General features: G+C 40.9%; 1 long non-coding RNA gene across 2 annotated transcripts; it reads right to left on the reverse strand.

Moving 5' to 3' along the window:
- Positions 1-16,025: 16,025 nt before the first annotated feature.
- Positions 16,026-24,576, reverse strand: LOC134478209 (uncharacterized). 2 transcript variants are annotated; one of them, XR_010050694.1, is made up of 3 exons: positions 24,481-24,576; positions 22,885-22,971; positions 16,026-17,861 (listed from the first exon to the last, which is right to left on the reverse strand). It is a non-coding gene; the product is annotated as an uncharacterized LOC134478209 (long non-coding RNA). The 2 variants fall into 2 exon arrangements; XR_010050695.1 differs by lacking the exon at positions 16,026-17,861 and adding an exon at positions 21,670-22,410.
- Positions 24,577-24,881: the final 305 nt, after the last annotated feature.

Below are 24,881 nucleotides of genomic sequence, written 5' to 3' on the forward strand. Positions count from 1 at the left end.
TTAATGTATACATTCATCTCAGACTATCAATCAATCAGAATTCCAATCAAAATTTCAATGGCATATCTCACAGAATTAGAGAAAACAACACAAAACTTTATTTGAAACCAGAAGAGATCTCAAAAAGCAAAGGCAATTCTGGGAAACAAAGGTAAGGCAGGGGAGGCATTGCAATCCTTGACTTGAAATTATACTACAAAACCACTGTGATAAAAACAGTGTGGTACTAGAAAAAACAAAACAAACAAGCAAAAAAAAAAAAAAAACAGACCTAAGGATCAGTGGAACAGATTAGAAGATGTAGAAACAATTCCAGCCACATTATCTTGGACAAACAGGCCAAACACATTCACTGGAAGTAAGATAGCCTCTTTAATAAATGGTGCTGGAAAAAGTGGCTTTGCACATGCCGAAGATTAAAATTGGACCCATATCTTTCACCATGCACTAAACTAAATTTGAAATGGATCAAAGATCTAATATTAAAACAGAAACATTAAATCTGCTGGAAGACAAAATGGGTAAAATTCTTGAAGACACTGGTGTAGGGAAAGACTTTATGAATAAACTCTGCACAGGAACTATCACAAAGAATTAACAAGTGGGATCTCATCTTATTAAAAAAAAAAGTCTTTTCATGGCAAAAGAATATGGTGTTCACAATCAGATACTGTATTTCTCCTGGGCCCAGCAGCAACCCAGCACTGATTTTCAAAAGGCTGCTAGTTCTCTTATGGAACAAGAATGTTTGAGGTCAGCCATAGCCAAACAAATTCAAGCATCATTTTTTTCCTCCTTATGGACATAGCTAAACCCATGGGGACCACTGGATTTGCTATAGTGAAGTGTGGAAAAAGGAAGTTTTTTTGGAAAAATTGCACCTGATCTTGCCTGTCACCGCAGCTCTTACCCTACATGCCGAAGACCCAAATGTGGGGGTTATATAAACTACCACATATATCGACTTCAGGCTCATGGTCCAGGCCTGGAGGCACAGTAGAAATGTTAGGACCCATAACTTGGCCAGGATTCCTGCTCATGTTTCTCTAACAGGGTGATAAGGAAACTAGGTAATGATTAGATCTATGTCTCATAATATTTGAAGTGCTTATATTGGTAAACAGTTACCAAAGTAAATGGCTATAGCTCTCCTTAGAAAAAGCCTGGGAAATTTCACCAAGCTCACCTTGGTGTAATTTTAGAAAATTATTGTTTACTTTTCTTATAGTATCACAAGGTTCTTCTGTCTGGGAACCCAGATTTCTCTTTACTTAGTTGATTCCACATTGAAAAACTAGCTGAGGTCAGAAGCTGCACAAAGGATCATGACTATTTATTGGTTGGCTTCTTGATCACCCACTCTTGACATATGTTGGTGGTTTAAACTGAGTAGCGTATTTGTTGATTATTTTTCCAATTTGTTCAGCTATGGCATCATTCCCCATAACCCAGGATTTCCTGGTTACTCACATTGACCTTTCCACTGACTGTCGTTGCAATAACTGAATTCACAAAAATTCAAGATTTGGAAATCATCAACTCTTATCTTCATATTACTAGTCACCATCCCCGTTCTTTTCCAGCCAGGGCTCTAACTGACATAGCAGTCCTGCCTAGCTGAAGAGATTCCCCCTGTGGAGCTCAGTTAGTCCCTTAGGGCTTGGTCCACTGCTTTCTCTGTTCTAAGTCTAGAGAGTTTCTGAGCTTGTATGGCTTTCTGTCCTCTACAGGATACTGGATGTGGCTGCCTGGGGAGGGGCTGACCTTGGCGAAGTAGCTTTTATTACAGACTGCATGGATATGTCTCCCCCCCTCCAAATTTATATGCTAAAATCCTAACCTTCAAGGTGGTGGTATTATGGGACGAGGCTTTTAAGAGATGATTAGGTCATCTGGAAGGACCTAATGAATTATATTTCCTCATCAGTGTGCTCTCTCACCTCGTCCCACAGGAGGACACAGCTGGAGGACAGCTGTTCCTGATTCAGGAAGTGGGCTGTCACCAGAACCAAATCTACCAGCACCTTGATCTTGGACTTCCCAGCCTGCAGAAGCATGAAAAATAACTACTTGATATTTAGGCCACTGGGTCTCTGGTATTTTTGTTATAGCAGCCCTAGGGACCCAATAGTTCTCTGTACCTTTGGCAGCACCTAAGGACTGACCTCTCAGGCTGTCTGCAGGCACTGCCAGAAGCCCAGGCATCAAGCCCCTCACTGAAATGGGTCTTGTGGAGGGACCTTGTTTGAATCCCCCTATCCCACCCCTGGTCATCAAGTTTGCAATAAAGAGACACCTGCAGGCTTTATCAATTATATTTCAAATATTTATTACTTCAGGTACTCAGATTCATTTACAAATATGCCGAAGAAATTACATTACAAAATTGTCATTACAAAAATGTCACTCTTTTCCAATGATTTACTTTCCATTACTATGTAAAAATAAAACGCATTAGAGACACACAGGCAATGCACTACACATACATGCATTCATTTCAACTGCCATACACGGCTGTAATGCTGGGTGCAGGGAGAGCCCAGCTCCTGAGGACAGACACTCACTGGGTGTCTGTATTCGCTCTTCCAGGATCTCCTCTCCTTTCAGGACGCCAACAGGCTTCCATTTTAAAATCAACCAGAAAGAGCAGCTTTGGAGGTGGTGACAGCATCATTCTCACTTGACAGCGTCAGAGCACTAGCAATGTGCTTTTAATACGGAGCAGCTGGTGATGCAACAGATGTGCAGCGCCTGCTGTCAGATGGAGACAGAAGATGCAGTGCTTGCCAGGAATGACAGCGCGGCCACCCAACCTGCCCAAAGGCTGACCTCACAGGCTGACAGCAAAGCCCTCCCCGTGAGAATGCATCCTCCACCTTTCTAACAAAAAGTAGCTTCCTCTGAGGGGAACAAGAAGCCAGGTGGCCAAGGGTAGCTGTTTTAGACACCTAGGCAGCTTAGGTGTGTCTCAAAGAGGAGAGGAAGTTGAAGTTGGGCGGGGATCTAATTCTGATCCAATCTTTTGGGGCCCTAGACGACAGACAGACCCCGAGGAGCCCTCGCATGGCTAAATAAGATGCTGATGGGACTCAGGGAAGCAATGCTGTTTGTGCAGACGATGGGCACCTGAGTGTTTTAGCTAGTATCACTTAGGAGCAATTGGTTAAACACAAGTCACTGTCGCGATGCATCTTGGCTTCAGGACTTCCCTTTCCCCAGCTGTGTGTCTGCGTAGCAGGGCCCATCCTGATCTCTGCTTGTCAGTGTGACTCCCCACATCTCTCACTGAACCAAAAAATGGCGCCAAGCATGTCACAAACTACTTCTTATAAAACTCTAACTTCCCCACTTCTCTGAGCACTGGACTATTTTGTGCTACCTGCAGCATAAGGGAAAATGCTCTGCAAAATGTTCCCCATCATTTCTACACTTTTGTTCCCATTTCTCTCTGTGAGGACTTCAAATATAATTGTCAATTTTCTTCTTTCTAAAATGAGACTACTGGGTTAACATTATCTCTACATTCTTTTGCTCTGAAGTTCTGTGATACTGTAATTTTAAATCATTCTTTCACCCTGGTAGTATCATTATCCAAAGCTGTTACTTTCTTATTTCGCAGAATCCTTTACAGTTAAGGGTTATAGCACACTTCTATGATTCAAGCATAATGTTTATAATAGGACTCATTGTACAGATACAATGTAAAATATATAAATAATTAGAAGACTATAGGGTAATGGGGTATAGCTGATTACTTTAATGTATCATGCACCATTTTATAATGTTGTCACACAATATAAAGTTTATTTTATGAGTTTTTGACAGCTGTCTTATTTTCCTCTCACTGCTGAGATAAAATAGCTGACACCCAAGGTTAAGGGAGAAAAAGTTTACTTAGTTCAGTTTGTAGAGGTTTCAGTCCATCATCATAAAAGTTTAGATAATTAGCTGACTAAGGCAGGGCAGCACGTGACGGTAGGACAATCATTCATGACCTTGGAAGACAGCAAAAGCAACGAGAAGAGAGAAAGATCTTTCTGTGCTTTATTTTGTACCCAGTGGATGGGAATTAGGAGTGGGCTGATCCAGCAATCACCTACCTTTAATCCCAGCACCTCTAATTCTAGCCACGTGCTATGGGTCATACTCTAGATTCAGCCACTCTGAAAAAGCCCCCACCCCTCATGACTGCATGAGGCTTTGGGGGGACATCTAGACAAAAGCCATAACAGCATTTTTTAAATTCTCTGCTAATTCAGAATTTTCTTTACTGCATCAAACATGTGCCCCCCACCAGACTACTTTTAATCCTATTTTCATGCAAATGATGTATTTCTGAACTTGCTAATAGATGTTCCATACAAAGGGATTTGTATAATCAAATAAATATTGGGAAATGCTGGTTAAATACAATTCAGTAAGTTTTTCTTGCAGGACTTCTCAGAGCCTTTAATGCACTGATAGGGGACGCTTTTTAAACATTTGTTCATTTAAACACCTATTTAACATTTTGTCAAGTAGTGGCCAATGAAATATAATTTAGGAAAAGCTGCCCTGGATTTAGATGATACACACTTTGTGTTCCCATCTAGAACTATATTAAACTAGTAGAAGAGAAGACTTGGTATCTTTCAGAACATACTTTCTCTCCTTTCTTCATTAGGATCCCATCCCTGCCACGCCTCTGGGGTCTTTTCCCCATGCTGCTGTCTCCCTAAGACTGTGGAATCTACACTGTGGAGAGAAGCAGGTGTGCAGGACAGAACAGGAAGAAGTGAGTATGAGAAAATGTGGTAGTAGAGTTTCTCCAGTGTTCAAAACTGGGTTAATATCATAAGTAGATGCCTTTTATTTAAGGAAACATTTACGAGTCTTTTCCCCTCTTAGGGCATTGCTGATTAGTGAATATGATCATAAAGCCATTTTAAAGACTACTAAGTAGACTTGAAACAATTGATGAATATCCTTTAAAAAAAAAAAAAAAACCCTGGATGTTCTCCAAGTTTAACCAGACATAATTTAATCACGCTGGCCTTCCATGTGCTTCTGCGGTGGGCGCTGGCACCCTGTGTGCACCCTGGGCAGAGCTGACACTCTGCTCTCTTGGCCCCAGGCCCTGACAGCCACACCGCACCGGGAACTTTGGGAAGAGGTAGGGCAGGATGGTTCCTTTCCCTCCCCACAAATCCTTGGCTCCGAAATGCTACATTTTCTTCACATTTAGTATGCATTTTTCTCTCACATTACTAACAAGAACCAGGAGGTGATTTGGAACCCTGGGCATATGCAGAGGAGCCCCTCGGTGTGGGAGGGCACCATCATTTTCCTGGGTAAGGACTGCCGGGACAAGGTGGTACCCAGCCCCGTTGCTCAGTGTCTGCAAAGCAGGGTCAAGGCAGTTGTGAGAGCTGGGGCCGCCCTGAAAAAGTCTCCAGAAGCACAGCAGCCAGCCCTGCTGGGGAAACAGAGTTGTTCCCGTGGAGGGGAGCGGGACAGACTCGGTGGGAGTCCTGAACTAATCAGGCCAGGGAGTCCCTCAAGGGTCAAAGGCAGGGGAGGGAAATCAAGTCTGAGAACAGGGCCGGTTCATGCAGACAACACATTTGGAGGCCCCACTGTGGAGGGAGGGAAGATGGAGAGCCACGGGAAGGAATGCACGGAGCGTTCTCTGTCTCCAAGGCCAGCGTGGGTCCTAGCTGGGCTGGCAGGGAAGACGTCCCTTCCTGGACAAGGGGACCAGGAACGTGGCACGCTGCAGGGCGCAAAGCAGGTGAAGGAGCAACGGGGTGCGCTCCCGGCCGCCCACCCTCTGCCACCTGCCGGACTTTCTGCCACTATTACTTACAACCCAGGCTATTATGTACCCAGTACTGTTCTTTAGATCATGCCCTATTTAGCCTAATAAAATTTATTTTATAAGGAAATTTATATTATTATTATAAATTTTAAAATATCAATTGCCATAATTAGTAAATTTAAAAATAAATACATGGCAGTTATAAAATAATTTTCCTTATACTGCATATGCATACAACAAAATGCAGTGAGATGACAAAAGGAAACTGAAAAAAAAATGAAATGGACACACCCACAGTCATAGAGATTTTAGTGTGTCTCCCTGAAGAGTTGATAAATCAGACAGATCTGAGAGGAATAAATTAACAGATATGAATACCACTTATTTTTTTTTTAATTTTATTTAAGGAGAAAAGAAAAAAAAAAAGCAGAGAAAGGGTACAAGTTATACAGATTTACAGAAAAAAAAATAAACAGTAGGAAATCACCAGTTAATGGATTACATATTGTCATCTTAGAAATAATTGTTCAAGTCACAAAATTAAAGCTTGTAAAGTGGACATTCCAACAATGATACTGCAAACAGTTCTGTTCAATGATCCAATAAAACTCCGTGATATCATTTTCTATCTTATACACTTAAATATACATGCAGTTATATAGTTTAGAGCACTTTCTTTTCCTCTCTTTTGTACAATGACTATTACACATTTTGGGTTTCATTGCTCCCACGGTTCTTATTACTTTTTTGGAAGAGAGTAAAACCAAATGTGACATAACAGAACAGAATCGGTCAAGTCAAAAGGGTGGACATAATAGATAATGCAAAAGCAGAATACAAGGTGATCAACAATGGTTACCATAATGCCTCCCGCTATCTCTAATAGAATTGCCTATATCATTAGCTATAATAAAATTGAACAAAACAGTAAAGAACAAAACCAACAAAACCAAAACATTGGAGACATTGTAGGTCTTCAAAAGTAGGTAAAAGTCAACGAGAATGGGCGTTATAATGAATCTCATTATCTTCACAGCTGATGCCTAAACTAAACAGCAATAATACAAAGACAAGAAGATGATAAGAGGATCCATAACTTAAGGATTAAGAACATAAAAGAAGAAGTAGGGACACAAACAAATGAACTACCACTTATTCTTGTATTTGAGCAAATACAAATTATTTTTTAAAGTGCCACATACCAAGTCACAAGGCAGGTCTCAACATATCTCTAAAATCTCTGCCCTACAGATCATGTATTCTATAACTTAATGAAGTTAAAAATGAATAACAAAATACAACACTCCATATGTTTAGAAAAAATTTTAATGTCTAAATAATCCATGGATTAAAGATGATATAATGAAAATTAGAAATCAAAATTGAATGCTAACATGTCAAAATTTATGATAAAGCTAACATAGTATTTAGAACTATATAGTATCAAATTAATACATTGAAAAGAAGAAAGCTTATAAGTTACTGGGCTAGGAGTCTAATCAAGAAGGGCTGGGAATGTAACTCAGTGATACAGCACCACCCTACCAAGCGTAAGACCCTGAATTCAGGCTGGATATTGTCAGTAATCCTAGCACTTGAAAAGCTGAAGCAGGAGATTGCTACCAATTTTAGGCTAACTTGGGCTACACAGTGAGTGCAAGGCCAACTTGAACTACCTAGCAAGACCTTGTCTCAAAATAATAATAATAAAAACAAAAGACCCTGGATTAGTTCCGCCAAACAAGCAGACAGAAAAACAGAGAGACAGAGACAAAGACAGAGACAGAGAGACAGAGACAGAGACACAAAGACAGAGCAAGCAAATCAAAACAAAACCTAGAAACTCTCAATTAAGAAAAAAAATTTTAAATAAGAAGAACAAAAGTTAATCAGAGAACAAAGAAACTTTACAAAACAAATCAAAGAAGCCAAACATCAAACTGATAAAAGGAACAGCTGGGTGTGATATTGCACAGTTGTAACCAAGTTTGAGGCCAGCCTGGGCCACATAGTGAGTTAAAGGCCAGCCTGGACTCTCTGGACTGCACAGCAGAAGCCTCTCTCAAAAACATCAGAAATAAAAAGGGAAAACAAATTTTTTGCAAGACGGACAAGAGATCTGGGACAAATGAAGATATCAGGACTGGGAGGAGGGCCGTATTTGTATACAGAAATGTGAAAACAAGAACTTTTTACATTGAAAACTGAAACAAAATGAATAATTTTCCAGAAAAAAAGTATAACATGAACAAAAAAGGAAAAATGCAAATAGACCTAGAACAATTACATACTTTTGATTAACAGTTTAAACACACATTCAGGCATGTGTACACGTATCATCCCTAACCTTCACCTACAGTCAGTTAGACAAAGTCATTCTTGTAAAGATATATTACAATGGCAACAATGAATTTAAGATATTTAGGAATAAATCTAATGGAAGATATACAAGTGAGAGTTATAAAATTTTAACAAAGGATATAAAGAAGAGCTATATAACATGTACCCTGCTCGTGAAAAAGATTTGATACATAAAAATGATAATTCTCCCCAAATCGTTCTATAAATTCAATGTACTTCTAGTCAAAATCCTAAAGAAGCATTTCACATAACTTGACAAGGTGATCTTGAAATTCAGATGGAAGAGCAAAGAACAAGAATAACCAAGAAAATTTCAAATGAGTAGACTCACCTACTAAGGAACTTTATTATAAAACTGCACTTAAATTGATCCAGATAAAAGCAAACAAAAAACTGAGAAAAACACCTACATGTAAAGAACTTGGTATTTGTCCAAAGCAGGACTATAGATCTGGGGAACAGGACAGAATCCCCCAGAAATGATGCTGGAGCCACAGGCCATGAACCTAGATCCTACCTCATCCCACAGAGGCTGAGAGCATTCAGGTGAAAAATAAAACTTCAAGTATAGGATTCATTTTCAGTTAGAAGTGACTATATTAAAAGTGAAAATTGAGGTTTTGTGTGTAGCTTAGAGGTAGAGCACTCATCTAGCATATGCAAGACCCTAAATGCCATTCCTGGCACTGAAGAAAAAGTTTTTAATAAAAACTTTTAAGTTAGGCATGATGGCACATACCTGTAATCCCAGCTACATGGGAGCCTGAGGCAGGTGGACCACAAACTCAGGTTTCCTCAGCCTGGGAAACAGTCAGCAAAGCTCTGTCTCAACAATTAAAGAAAAAAAGTTTTAAAACAACTGCGAATGTAACTAAGTGCAAAGACCCTAGGTTCAAACCCCAGTAACACAATAAATAAACAAAAATAAATTTTAGGACTAGACATAGGTAACTTGGTAGTTGAACAGATGCTCATATATAAGCATATAGCACATAGGAGGTCCTGGTTTAATCCCAACCACTGCAAAAAACAAACCAAAAACAAGCATAAATGATGTGAAAAGATAAATCTCAGGATAGAAAAGATATTTGTTTCCTATCTATAACTGAAAAACATTCATGCCTAGAATATGTACAGAACTTGTAAAAATTGCTAAGAAAAATTTAAAAATAGGCCAGAAGATGAACAGGAAGTGCACAAAAGGGAGCGTCTACTTGCCCAATAAATAAGAAAACATACTCAACCTCACTTAAAATAAAGGTCAAACACACAAATTCAAAATAAATTAATAATAATATTATAATCCAACAAATAACCAAAAATTAATAAATATTATACCAGGTATGTTGGTATAGATGTGGAAACACATAGATTCTTCTACATTGCTTCGGGAAGTATTAAACAGGCATAAATATTTTGTTCAATAATTTGGCAACCCCAGGTAAAGCTGAAGATGTGATTACCTTGGGACCAGCAATCTACTTTTTAGAGATCTCAGAAATGCGGAGTGGATGCTCAAGTTGATGGAAGACACTCATAGTGTACTATTGTCGTAAGAATAGAAAATGTGGGTGCCAACTATTGTTGGGGTTCAGAGTCTTCTATTCAAAACATGACACCTTGGCATACTGAAATATTTCTAGTTGGAAATTGCAAAAAACCACAGAAGCAGGAACGTTACTCAACCTTCCCTCTGCCTGGAACTTGAATAAGAAATCTCTGACCTTCCTTCCCTGAAGTCACGACATGAGGTCAAAATATCGTCATGTCAGAGGGGCTAAGAATCAAACAATCAGTGCTTGCTTAGCCCTGGTCATTACTCTCAGATAACACCCTTGATCCGTCAGTCACAATCTGTACAATTGCCCCCCACCCCCAGATACTGATTTCCCTTCATTCTTTGTTTTTGAACGCTTCTTTGTTATATGAAATTTAAATAAATCCCTTACGCTTTTTCTTATTAAACTGTTTTTGTTGTAGTAACCTCAGCCATAAACCCTGAGGTATGGAAAGGGTAGTACTCCTTTGCCCCTACTCTATCAGTGGAAAAATGGATAACTAAACGGGTTTATTTATAAACTTGAACACAATAAAGAGCTATTAAATTATTTACCCCTATATATTTCAACATAGACGTATCTTAAGTACATAACTTTGAGTTAAAAAGGAAAGAAAAGCAAGTTGCAGAAGCATTTGTTCAGTATCTGCCAGTTATTAAAAACTTTAAAAAAAAACCAACACATACTCTAAATTGTATAAATAAATACACAATACTTATGCATATTTATAATTTATATACACATGCACACAAATATCTGCAGGTCACCCTGCTGGGGGGAATACTGGCTAAGGTCCACACTGTCAAGATGCTACCCACATTCCCACACACTCATGGGTCTGGCACACCCAGCTGCTCACCACAGATGACTTTCATACTGCTGGAAAGCTAAAGCCTCCTTGAGGCCAGGCCTGGATGCCAAGGAGCTCATAGCCAATGACAGAAGAGAACTGGCCAATCAAAACTCCGCAACATGTCTGCACGTCTCTCAGAGTCTCTGGGGAATTGACATCAGTTGCGCTGGGGAACAACCTGCCAGTTCCTACAATCCAAGTTAACTTCCTTTCCTTCCCAAGATCATCTTTCTACTTCCTCGGTTGCTTCTGGGATCAGTTACCAAATAAGCTACTTGCACTCAGATCCTCACCCCAAATCCTCACCCTTCTGCAGATCTCAAACTAAGATGTTAATCAGCATCAGGAGAGGGCCTACCTCTAGAAAGAGAAGAAAGAAAAAGGACCAAGGGCATGTTTAGCTGTATCTGTGTTTTATTTCCTTATTTCTAAAAAGAAAGAAATACGAAGTAAATATTAAGAAAAATGTTAGAATAGTAAATTCATGTGTGTTGCTTTATCTTGTATGTTTTTGGGCTTTAAATATGTTAATATTGTCAATAAAAAATCCTAAATTAGTTAACACTGATGAATCAGTGGAAACAGGACATCAGTTCTGCATTTGATGAGATCCTGTAAGTCCTTCTCTAAGATGTGTGAGGCTCCAGCTAACTGTATTTTCATATGTTGATTTTAAAATATTAGGAAACACATGGGGCCATGCAAAATAAAGTGAGTTATTAGTGAGCGTTTAGAAAAACAGGGAAGAAGTACTGTGTATGTGTTACAGTTCAACAGACAAAAGAAGATTCATAAGGGTCAGGCACCGTCTCTTTCCCTCTCCACTATTTCCTGGGGTTCCTGTCATCAACCACACCATTCCTAAATAATCATGTACGCCCTAGACATGAAGACAACGTAGCAATCGTGTTTTATTTACAATGCATGCCTCTTTAAAACTGGTTTGTGACTTACATTTCCCTAATGCCACTTTTAAAATTCTGAATAATGCATTAAAATGTAAATGTATTTTAAAATGCATCACACACACACACACACACGAATGCATGATATAGCATCATCCACCATGGCCCATGAATGGTGATTTCCAGTGATTCTCTCTAAAGTCTCAAAAGTCTCTCACTGTCCTCCATTGACCATAATGCATTTCCTACTCAAATAATGTAGGAAAATTCCATCAAAAGAAAAAAAAAAAAAAAGAATGTAAGAAAATAAAGACAATCACTTGTTTTCTGGTTGTGTTGCAGTTAACATTTGGAATTCTACTGCATAAAGATAGGACATTACATCTTCCAGCTTTGCCTTCTCTTGAACTCTTTAGGTGAAATCAGCACATTCCTAAAACAGTGTCTTTTTCAGTGTTAACAGAAACCTTCCCTCCAAGGGCTCCCCGCAAAAAGGGTAAGTGAGGGGCATGTTAACCCATTAGCACTAGGAAGGTCCATCCCAGGCCAGCATGGCTTAAGATTGACCAGAGAGAACACGGCACTGCCACTTCCATCTATGGCAAGAGACAATATGAGAGGGACAAGACCACTGGCTTGGGGAATTGTCATCTCAAACACCCTTGGACACAGCACAGCCACCCTTAAAACTGTTTGACACGTGGCACAGATGGATGGAGAGGTGGGATAACAATCCTCAGCACCACCAGTGAAGGTTGCATGGGGTAAAGGGTGCCTGCCACCATCCTTTCCACCTTCAGGGTACAGGCCAGAAGTAGCGCCACAGTTAGAGCCAACATATGCAGCTCAGGTCAAAAAGACAAATGGACTATTAGTGACCCAGAAACAAACTTTATCCTTACCTCAATGTGAGAGTACCAGCATAGGAGTATCCTTTAGCACCCCAATCTCACACATATACTCCAGAGTCACACAGGCTCATACCTGATTTCCAGGGAGTAACTGCTGACCAAAGAACTGGCCAGATCCTTTTGCTGGAACCAAGGATCAGAGAGATGCTAACCTAAGCATAATACAGACATCTCACACAGGAAGCTGATGTAGATCAAGATTTCCTATAATCCTCTGGTCTAGGGTATACCCGTCAGGTAACCCATTTTAGAGCAGATAGCACTCTGGCTCTTTCATCTATATTCTTCTGTGCCAACCTTCTGAAATATCTTTTCAGCAACACCATAGAACATGGGTGCTATCTTGAAGTCTAGTGACATGACTTAAATGTGTCCCCCAAAGTCAGAAACATAATCATCAAGGCAGTGGTGCTGAGAGGTGGGACTGTAAACAAGTGACTGGGTCCCAGGGTGGCCCTATAGATTTTGTTATTGTCATGGGAGTGGTTTCACTATCACAAGAGTGGCTTTGTTATAAAGACACTTTCAGAAGTTGCTCCCCCTCCTCCCTCTCCCTGTTCCCCTTCTCCACTCCCTTCTCCCTCCGGGTCACCCTCTTCTGTGGAATGACACTTGAAGAAGAATGACACTTGGTGCCAAATGCCACCACCTAGATCCTGGACTTCCTGGCTTCCATAATTGTGAGAAATTTTATTTTTTTATGAATTACCTAGTCTGTGACATTGTGCTAAGGTAACACAAAATGGACCAAGACATATAGAACCGTTCAAACACTCTAAAAATGATCTTCTATCTGCTTGCATAAATGACCTAGCTCATGATCCTTTTGCAGGGGATGTGTGCATTTCTCCCACTAGCCCTCATGGGGAAAACATCAGAGCAGTTAATTTCCTTATCCAGCCCTCTAATTCTCTCTCCTACTCTGAGTCTTCTCACCAATTTAGCCTTTCCCTCCCATTTCACCTTTTCTCTGTGAAAGAGCAAAGCTCCATTCTAAGTGTCATTCCATTAAATTTCTAAAGGAGCCGTCCTGCATCCCCAAATCAACTCTGTTCTGGAAGAAGTGTAAACGGCTTATCAACGCATAATGTACTTGGCCAGCAAAATAAAATTCCTCACTGGAAGGTATATTTCCTCATTGTTGTGCTTGGGGGGATCAATTAATGTCAGAAGCCTGACAATTCTCTGAATATATCCTTTAACTACAGATGCTGGTGTGACAATTTCTGACATCTGGGCATTGCTTTCTGCCCACGGCTCGCTCCTCTCACCCTGATTTCCATGACATTCTGATACTTGCTTCCTCGTTCCTTTCTCCTTCTGAGGACAAAGAATGTGATGGGAGTGGATCCTTAGCTGATTAGATACCCTGTGACACGCTGAGACACCGTATGTCATAGTGTGGTTTCTCTCTCTCTCCCTTTGCAATAACAAACTCAAACTTGAAAATTAGCAAAACAATATCCTCACAATTCTGTCCCACATTTCTGTAGGTATAGAATAATTTGGAGGTTGTTTTTTGTTTTGTTTTAGAAATGTTTTGGTTGCTTTTATTGGTTCTTATGAGCAAGGGTATTGCAGTGTAATCCTTAAACTCAATCCTCCTGCCTCAGCCTCCCAAGTGCCAGGATAAAAGGCTTGTGCCACTGAGTTCAACTAATGATTAGGTTCTTAAAGAAAGCCTTCAATCATGTAAGCTTTCAAAAACGACAGCTTTAGAACTAGAGGACAAGATGATCATTGGTGCTTCCTTTCTTTCTTTCTTTCTTTCTTTCTTTCTTTCTTTCTTTCTTTCTTTCTTTCTTTCCTAATAGTACCAAAATGAATTCCATTCTCAAAAGACTCAATAGTGAGATATATTTCAAAAACTGAACTTGAGCCAGGCTTTGTGGCACATATCTATAATCCAAGCACTTTGAAGGCTGAAGCAGGAAGACTACAAGTTAAAACCCAGCCTGGGCAACTTAGTAAGATCCTATCTAAAAATAAAAAATAAAGGCCCAGAAATGTAGCTCAGGGCAGAGGCAGGCTGCTCCAGTGGGTTAAAGGGCTAGAGCCAGCCTGTAGGGATATAAGATCCATTTGTTTTCTTGCAGAGAGAAATGTGTAGAGTCCAAACTGAGGAAATAGCTTTGCGCTAAGTCCCAGGCTCGCGTGGAACTGCCCGTGGTGTTCCTTGGTTCCAAAGGCCCCACTGACTCCAGGCCAACATGCAGGCAGGCCGGAACCCCAGCCTTGGGCCTGCCCCCTCACTTTCTATTTGTGATGCCAGGTGATCCCAGGTACAAAGGTGAGAGCGATGCCCAGAGGGATGATCCAGCATAGCTTGGAGTTGCTTCCTACAGCACAGGAGACCGGCTGTGAGAGGCCCTGGAAACACAAATGAGCCCAAAAACAGCAAGAGGGAAACGCCACTGCAAACAAATGGAGAGAATTTTCTTGTATCCCATGATCTGGGTGAGAAAAAGAAATACTGCTTGTTTAGAGGAATCTGACCTTAAGACTTCATAGAGAAGGAAGGTGCAAGAGGGGTCATCCGTGAAGAAAATGCATTTTTCTTGGATTTTTAATGTCAGTTCTGTAAATGGGTCAAGCCAAGGTGAGTTAAGAGATCAGTAATTTGGTTTTATTTTTCCTCCCACTATTAATCCTACCATTATCTTAGTCCCACTATTCTCAATCCCCAGTTGTAAACATCGTTGCACTTAAGATAAATTTGGAGGAGAGGATGGGGACCTAGGATTATGGTTTTAAAACTTCAAAGCCTTTTCCTTTTAAGCACAAACTGTAATTAACATTTAAAGAACACTCCAGAACAATCCTTCCAAAACCATAAGCAGGAGACACAACACAAAGCAGCAAGAGATGTGCCTGCTGGCAGTCCAAAAAAGATTAGAAGCAAGCCCAAGAAAAATCTCCGCAGTGACAAACGGCCCCAGCGCCTTCACCTTTATGCCCCGGTGACTATGAAATGGCAGTGTTGTAAGACAGAAACACGGTCTGAGCCCCAGGAAAACAGTTCTTTCCTGCTTTTCCTAAATTTATAAACCCAAGAAGGGATCTCAAAAATTTTATCACAGTAGTATTTTTACAAATACAACCTTGACACTGGTGCCTTGGGTGTCAGGTGTAAGGATGCCCAGTATTATCTTGGAATATGATTCTGCTTTGATATTCTATAGCACTCAGGTACCTTGGAGCGCATCTACATAAATCAGCGGAGAAAGGAATTCTATTAACAGTGACAACTGCGTCCTATTCAGTGATTGAAAACTGCAACTATGTTTTCCCATCTGCCCACAGAGATGGAAGTGTCCTCGTGTGCAGTGAGACATCGTGGATTATAGTCCCTGGGCCTATATGCTTATGAGGCTCTTTTTGCATCCAAGCCAACGATGATTTGATTTTTAAATTGGTTTCTGAATTCCTGCCTGTAATGCTGAAAGCCACAGTGTATTTATTCAAGGAGAGCTCTGCAGAGGTGAAGCAGGTGATCCATAGAGACTCCCCCATAACTTTTCCCAAACTGCCATTCATTAAACATGTTCCATCTCATGAACCATGAATCATTTCATTTTTAAGTACTCTTTTATTTCCTTTAAATTTATCTAAAACTTTATTGGATTCAACTGGCACAGTCCTGACAGACAGCCCGCATACATTTTCAACCTTCCCAGCGGAGAAGCATAAAACATTTAAAATCTATATTTGATCTGACAACAGAGCACAGTGTTTGAATTAGAAACAGATTAGACATAATTGAAGATAAAGAGGACGCAAGCACCACTCCCATTCTGGTGAAGTGGGCTTTAAATTATCAGATTCATCCAGAATACATTACCAAGAAACATTGAATTGTTATCTTTAGACAGCCTTTTCTAAGAGTTTACAATTTCTCAGTTCAGTGAAGCTTACCGCCAGCTTGTTATCAGAACAAAAAACGAAAAATCATTCGGTTCAGGGCACAGAACCGATCTCACCTCAAAAAGTACACATTTCCTTCTGATAACAAGCACTTCATTGGACAGCCGAGGGGCCGCTCGGAGCCCAGCCTTTCCAGGCCCTTCCTCTTCCCAGGCGATTCCTGAGCCTGGCTTTGTTTACCAATAGGGCTTCCAGACAGCCCCGCCTCTGTCCCTTAATTACACATCACACGCGCGTGCACACGCACACACATGCACACACACGTCCCACAGCGCTCGCTTCTTGGCTCTACTTCAGTCCTTCTACCTTTCTCATTAATAATGGAGTTGAACACATTATGCAAAGCAAATTTACAAAATTTAATTAGTGAAAGTTAAATGAATTACGTTTGGGTACCACAGCATGCTGTGTTTTTGCTTTTTGGTTTGTTTCCATACCAAAAAATAAAATCAGACTTTGGGATAAAATTTAGGGTTTAATGCAACCAGAAAAATACATTCATTAAGAAGCAAGCTACTGAACATGAACTCAAGCTATTTTCATATATATATATGTCATATATTGTTATACATTATATAATATATACTTACACATTATATATAATAATGTATATTCAAGTTTTCTAATGACAAAAATAAGGAAAAGAAGGCTGGGGGTGTAGTTCAGTGGGCCTAACTAGCATGAGCAAGGCCCTGGGTTCCAGCCCCAGGATTTAAAAAATGTCAACAAGGAGAAAAGAGAGGAGACATTTAATTATTTTGGATTTTTTTAAAGAGAAAAAAATAAAAATAACAATTTCAAAACAGTACCCATAGAAGAGTTACAATAATTAATACCATGTGTATTGTTGTCTTCGTAGTAGTTATTCAGAGAACAAGATGTAGGCGTGATATATTTCTTGTCCAGACAATATTAGCACAAGTCTTGCTTTTCAGTGAACTCAGAGGATCTGGCTGTGTCCTATCTTAACTATCTTGTGCATGGATATGTTTTTTCTTTTCTCCTTCCCCATCCCAGTTGTTCTTTCCTTTCTCTTTGCCCAGCTCACAGTATCTGCGGTACATTTTGGATCTCATTTACTCACTTCAGGTTCTCACGCTACCAGAACAATACGACGTTCACACATGTGCGTCTGATTTATTCCACTTATGAAGATGGTCTCGAGTTGCATCTGCTTACCTATAAAAGTCTTCAGTTTATCCTCCATATCTTGAAACTTGGGGTCCAGCTAGGTTACAGAAAGCTCAAATCTCTATTGTGTGAGCCACATTTTGAACTCTAACTTTCAGTCCAAAAGTTTCCAATGCAGGAAAACAATCATCTTTTACAAACAACCAAAAACACTCTCCATCCCTCTCTCCCTCCCCTCCTCCAATCTCCTCTCTCCTTTTCCTTCTCATAGATTATTGATAGATGATAGATAGATAGAGAGAGAGAGAGAGAGATATCTTCGTTCATGAACGTAATTCACTCCACATTCTGTGGCCACATTCATGTTCCTGTTTGTGTGAGAGTGAGAGTCACAGTCCTCTGTGTCACTCGGTGCAAAATCTGCAGACAAATACAAAATTTTGCCAAACACTTCTGTTTGCAATCCAAACTGTTCACAATTTGACCAACTGCTGCAAATATAATTTATTTTCATTCTACCAAGTGCTGATCAGAAGCAAAGGGTTGCAGAACTCTGCTTTTAAACAAATATTACACTTACCACACCATAGGCATTTAATAAGCATTGCTAGAATTAAAGCTCCACTGACTATCAAGACTTTTTTTTCAGTACGGGGATCAAACCAAGCATCTTGACCACTGAGCTACATCCCCAGTCTTCTTTATTTTGAGACAGAGTGTTAGTAAATTGCCCAGGCTGGCATTGAATTTACTATCCTCCTGCCTCAGCCTCCTGAGTCACTGATATTACAGCCACTCACCCACAGCCAGTGCTGACTTCGCTTGTCCTGTCTCCTAATCATACTTTAATGTACCCCAGCTCTTTCTCTAAAGCACATCCTTTTGTTTTCTGTGTTGCATTGCTTCCTAGTAGCATTTTTAAGTTGGAGAACTCTTGAAGTGTTTTGTGATTTCCAAATAATTCAAATGAAATAATCAAAATTTGAATCGAGGAAGATCTTCAAGACATAAGTATAGGCAGACTTAAGACACAAGGGTGCATGCATACAGGGCAGGGCTGAGCACGTGCATGTTCCCGTACCATGAGGAAAGTCACTTAGGCTGAAAGTCAGAAAGTCTTTATTTTAACCATGCAATTCCCAGAAGGCAGCCTTCTTGACTAGGAGAGAACACAAACTGGGAGCCACGCAGGCCTATGGACAAACACTAACCCTCAGTCTTAACCAATGAGAAAAACAAAGGCCAACTACCGGTCCTGCCTTCCCCCCTACCTGAGGAACAAACCTTCCTGCCGTGCTGTCCAAAGGTTTAAATGACATCACATCATTACAGGAGTTTTGGAGCAAAACCTCTGGCTCCTGGGGTCACAACAGACCAGGAAGGGCCACCTGCCCCATAAGGATGTGCACAGTGGGGAAACACAGGACGGATCTTTAATCAGCATGGCCACACTGTGAAACACAGATGGAGGGCCAACATCGGGATCTGAGGAGCTGACACAAACTTTGGGGTTTTACCGAAACGAGGAACAAAGGGAAGGCTTGGGGTCTGCATCACGGAGGGTTGCATAGCTGACAGCACAGGTAATCCTGGTTAAGTCAGGTCCTGTTGATCAGTATCACAGGACTGATTCTGTGAGGTACTAGCAGGGCCATCTCACCTGAGGGGGTGCTTTGGCTCCCATCATGATTTGGTAGCTACTGCCTTGGGGGTGAGAGCCTCAGTTCCCATCAAGGAAAAATTGCCCCCGCCCCCTGCAAGGAGATCTTGTCATAGGGTGGTCTGTGGGGCTCTGTTTTTCCTGGAATCCAAGGTGGCCGCAGGTATAAGAAAATGACTTGAGACTTCTGTGCATCGCTTCGGGGGTTGAAACTGAACATTGTAAAAGCTAGCAATTAGATGTTCCCGTAAATCCTGAAGATTACTTTACTCACTCTTATCTTGGAGTCCTCAGACTTTGAAGGGGGATGAGATGATTAACATTCCTAGGTGCAGAGCTGAGCAGGGGCCTGGCCAAGAGTTTTAAGCACAAATTTTTCCATTTCACAAGCCATCCAGCTTGTTTCCTTATCACCACACAGGCCCAAGCACTCTTGTCTCCTTCAAGTATTTGCCCTGCCCTTCAAAGCCACACTTCCAGGCAAATGCAGCAATCTGCGAGGGCGGGCTGAGCCTCCGGCCAGTACTCTTCACCTAGGGAATCAGCAAGGCTGTCCCCACACCCAGATTCAGAGCTCCTAGGCCCTGGGAGAGGTTTGTGTCTTTCCTGTCCGGGCACTTCCTCTTGGGAAGCTGAGACTTGAGGCTAAATTATTAAACGTTTGTGGGTCAGATCCCCTGCTTAGCTAATTCTAGGAACACAGCAGCAGCCCAGTGTGGGCGGTGGGGAAAGTCTCACCCACAGGGTGCTTTCTGAGGCTGGACAGGGAAATGCACAGTGAGTGCTGATCCAGATCTCTGGGGACTCCCTCCCCAGTGTCAATCATGCAGAGGCAGAAAATGAAGAGGGCTGGCCAGGTCAGTCTGGGGCTGGAAGTGGACTGGATGCTTGTTCTGAGTGCAGACTGGGTCACCCCATCCCTGGGAAACCTGTGAGGATCAGGCAGAACTCGGGTCTGGTCTGTTACCTGCCTGCCCTCAGGAAAGCTAGAAGTCACGCTTAGCCCAAGGTCCTCAGTGGAGAGTTAGAGTAGCGGTGGCCCCAGGCAGGAGCAGGCACCTGTGTGCTGCAGGACAGCAAAATGACTGATTTGGGGGGTCATGAGGAACACAGGCAGAGCCTGGCATCAAATTGTAGTCAAGTAGAGAGACAAAGTACTGGGGTTTGCTCTCAGAGACACTTGCTTTGGTCACGCTGGGCCCAGATTTGGTCATCCCTGGTGGCATTAAGTACCAAGAGTGCACCTCGAGGGGGACACATTTCGGGAAAGGCCAGCAGCAGCTCATGTTTTGTAAACAAATTGATTATTTCATTTTATTACTCCAAATGGTTACATGGTAGACATGACTACTTGAAGGCTTGGGTTCTATTTGTGACCTGTTTGTGACTTGAAAGTTGCTAAAGTCAAGAGATCATCTGTAGGGGCCGGGGATTTAGCTCAGTGGCACAAACGCTTGCCTTATAAGTAGGCAGTCGTGAGTTCGATCCTCAGTACCAATAAAAAGGAAAAAGACAAAAAAAAAAAAAAAAGAGAGAGAGATCATCTGTAAAAAACAGATAAGAAATCTTTGTTCCTTTTTCCCATCCTCCAAATTAAGCTCTCCATCTAAAGAAATATTAGATAGCTACATCCAGGTAAAGAACTAAAAATAGCCTAGTTCATGTGCTAGAAAACATATCACTTGTTATTTTCGTAGGCATTTCTAATCCCTGGAAATAGAATGCTGTAGTCTTGGGTGTAGCCATTTGAAAATGAAGGTGTACATGTGGGTCATGAAACACAGAACACTTCACAGACCTCAATTTTCACAGCACAAAATCAGACTTATCCATTTTTTTGTACTAACACCTTTTATCAATATAAAAAGAACTAAGTGGAATATTTAGCTTAGAGAAGAGAAATATTAGCGAAGAGAAATTCTAAGCAAAATATTCCACCACAAAAAATCATGTCTTCCCAGAGAGAGAGAAATTATGCCCTTCCCTTTTCTATTAACTCAGTGGATCTATCACTGATTTTACAGTATCTCTGCTTAATTTCAATTTAACACAGATATTACAAGGTCAGATGTGAGTCAATAGCTGCTAAGAACCAAATTCACTTGAAATCAGATCAGATGTAGTATAATTTAATCTACTCCCCGTAGGCCTCCTTAATTTCAACAAAACTCTGTATGGTAATCAAGTTCTGTTGTGTTTACTCCTATATAACACTAAGATTCATTTGAGGTTCATTATGGTTTTTTAATAGATTCTTCTTTGAGCTATTTTTGGATGAGTTTTGTGTAATTGGGCAGGGCTCAGCTTAATTCAACAAGTTAATAAACTGGATGCTGGCTCATTTAATTTTTTGTCTATTGGATTTTTGTTACTGTGGTTTAATTGACATGCAATAAACTTGCACTTACTTAAAATGTGAAATTTAACACATTTTAATATAAATATACTGAAAGAACCATCACTACAAACTGAGGACAAATCCCTCACCCCAAAAGTTTCCTCATACCCCTTTATTGGACTCAAATTTTAGCTAACAAGAATGAAAGAATCTATAACTCTTTACTGTACTCTCTGTCTCAGAAACTGAAATTGCCAAGAAATCTATTTCTGAGCCTTATCTGACTTTTATTTGGGCAAGTGGAATAAATGCATGCAATTTGTTGACAATGAATTCATAAATGAATGCTACAAGAAATTTCTCTTTAAATTGCCTTTTCAAAGAAAACATTTTCATAGTAAACTCTATTTGTCCCAGGAAGTATTAGACTACTTGAAAGATGGAAATTGAAAAGTAAGCAATCATACTTTGAAAGGTCCCTGGTTCTCATTTCTTACGGGTCTCCAAATTCTTCAGAAGCCAAATTTGACCAAAAACAAAGAAACAAACAAAAAAAAAAAACCCAAGCAATTTCTCACATGAGTAGCGGATCCCACCACACCCGTACACACACTACTGGGAGTTAGAAGGGAATTTCCAACCTCGTTTAATTTTTGGAAACCACATTTTATAATTAATTTGTAATTAAATAGCACATAAGAATTGCTTGATAAAAAAATCATGTTCCAGACAAAATAGTGTTAACAGCACTATTAACACTGTGGTTTGTTTAAATGGTGAAGGGAACAGGGAACAGGGAGGAGAGAGGAAAGAAAGAAAAAGTAAGCAAAAAAGAGGAAAGAAGGGAAAATGGAGACAAAGCTTTTATAAATAGGCAGAGAAGGAGGGAGGAAAGGTTGAAGGAAGGGTAGAGGAATGGGGAAAAGGTCCAGGTACAAATTCTCTACGAGGAATGTGATCATCATGTGTACCTAAAATGTACCAATAACATTTGATCAGAAGAAAAAAAAAAGATTTCTCTTTCTATTGTCTCTGCCTCAACTGGATTCCTAGATCCCTAGGGTTGCTGATTACTAACTGTGAGTGCCCCAGGAGAAGGAGTGTTTCCTAAAGTTGGTTTCCTCATCTGTAAGGCTGGTGCCATGAAACAGGGTTTCCATGAGATACTAAGTACTCAGATGCTGTTAACTCCGTCATGGTGTATGTGCCGCTTTTTCTCATCATGCTATGATAGGCTAGAGGTGACAGATAAACACCCACAATGTCAATGTCGCAGACAATCTGGAACAAGTATCCACCATCACCAACTTCTGGTCTGCTTATGAAACTTAGGTGTCTGCCTATGACCAAGTAAACCACTGCCCCCGCTTCTTTTGATTGAAGAAAAGAAGAAACCAACACTCATGTGCCAAAGAGGAGGAAGTTGTACAAGGGGTCTTGCCCACCTTGGGAGGCTTGGTATTGTCCAACCAGGCTGAGACAGATTCCATCCATGTTGGAAGGGACTCCGTGGGGGTCCTGTGTAGACAACCCTAAAAAAACCAGAACAGACTTGTTATGGTTTAAGTCTACTCATCCTCCCAAAGCCTCATGTGGTCATGAGTAAGGCTTTTCAGGGGTGGCTGGATCTAGTGTGTGATGCTGGGATCAAGGGTGTGAGGTTACTAACTTAGTCTACTGATTGGTCTGGCATGCCCTGGTGGAGAGAGCCTCTCTGGGTGTGAATGTATATACTCCTCTCCCTACACAGAGACAGGAAGGGGGCTGCTCTTGCTGTTCACTGCTGCTCGCTCACTGTCACCCACTGCTTTTCTGTCTCCTGCCTGCTTGCGGTGGTCTCTTTCTCCCCAGCAATGCCCCTCTGCATCACACCCTGCCTTAGAGCCAGCTGATTACAGACTGAAACCTCTACAAACTGTGAATCATAATAAACCTTTCCTCTTTTAACTTTGGGTGCTGGGTATTTTGTCTCACAAATGAGAAAAGCAAGTAAGACAAGATTCCCTGTTAAACAACTATCTTGAAATGCTTTTTTGCATTGTACGCTAAAGTCCTAAAAAAAAATCCCCACATTAGATCTGGAGTTTGCCCTGAGGAAATCATCCAAAAAGCGAGACAACAAAGAACGACATAAATAGAAAGGTAACTGCATTTCAGCTACCCCCAGGGACTCAGAGGCAGGTGACCCACAGGCCTCCCTTAGGGAAACACTGGCCTTGGTCTCCCTCACTTTGGTTCCCTCTATCATTCCTAACTGACCGAAAAACATGTTTACATTCCTATCAGTTTGTTAAATCAGAACGTTCTCAGATGGAAACACTGATACGTGATTAATATGTAAACTACTTTCCTTACATGCATTTGATAAGAAATTTTATAACAGTATATGTCATAATTATATTATAGAATGCAATAGTATGTTCCAGTGAGTTACACATGTAATTATATTAAGCAGTAGTTAGGGCAATTATGTCATTTGCTGAATTGTTGTAATTTTATTAAGTATGGAAGTCTGTAATGGATTAAATCCAGAAATGCTAAAATTTTACAGTGACTCTCCTTGAAAAGTATTAAAGATTAGGTTTGTATTGTTCTGCTGAGTCCCAGATAGGGACTACTCACAACAGGTAATTAGATGAAATCTACCTTGTCCAACCTCTGTGATTTTCTTCCATCCCCAGCCCCAACTCCATACTTACCTTCCCTCTGACAGCCCTTGGCCACTCTCACCGGTTTCCCTGAGCCTAACTCCCCCTCTCTGACACTCAGCTCCCACTGCCTTGATCTCCAAGCATTGAGATACTGCCTCATCTCAAAGGCCCAGGCTTGACTTTGATTTACGTTTTATGTGAACTCCTAGCCGGTGAAACATTGCAACTCATGGCCCTTCCTGTGAGCACCAGAGAACTCTCTGGACCTGCAGACTCTCTGGCCCCACTGTTGACTGCTGAGTCCAGACTGACCTTTGAACAAGATCCCAGGTGATTCCCCTGTGCTTGTGCTCATGACAAGCCCCACTCCAAAGCCTAGAGTAGACCAACCTGTTTACCTCCTCGATGAAGAAACCAAGATCCAGAGTGATGAGCTCACTGGCCTAAGGCTCTGCAGCTGGTGCTTATCAGAGTCCTACTGCAAAATAAAGCTTTTACTCCATTATTATTAAGTTTAACTAATAGTTACAGTGAAGCACTACCCTGATCTCTTTTAAAGCATTCAACAAGCCTGCAGTGAGGGTATTAGTGATCCTTCTACAGAAACCAAGATGGACACGTACTCCAGGGTGTAGTTAACAAAGTTTTAATAACAAATATTTCCAACTTCAACATCGGTGCTCCCAAGAACATGCTTTTTATTTCTAAAAGTAAGGCTATGTCAGACTAAAGATTCATTTCTCCTCTTTCAGGGGCTATCCTTCCCTCCCCATTCCTCATCCTGAAGGAGA

This window comes from Cavia porcellus, unplaced genomic scaffold (assembly GCF_034190915.1).
Source record: "Cavia porcellus strain 051 isolate PalLab524CR breed Dunkin Hartley unplaced genomic scaffold, mCavPor4.1 scaffold_12, whole genome shotgun sequence".
In the NCBI taxonomy this organism is placed as follows: domain Eukaryota; kingdom Metazoa; phylum Chordata; class Mammalia; order Rodentia; family Caviidae; genus Cavia; species Cavia porcellus.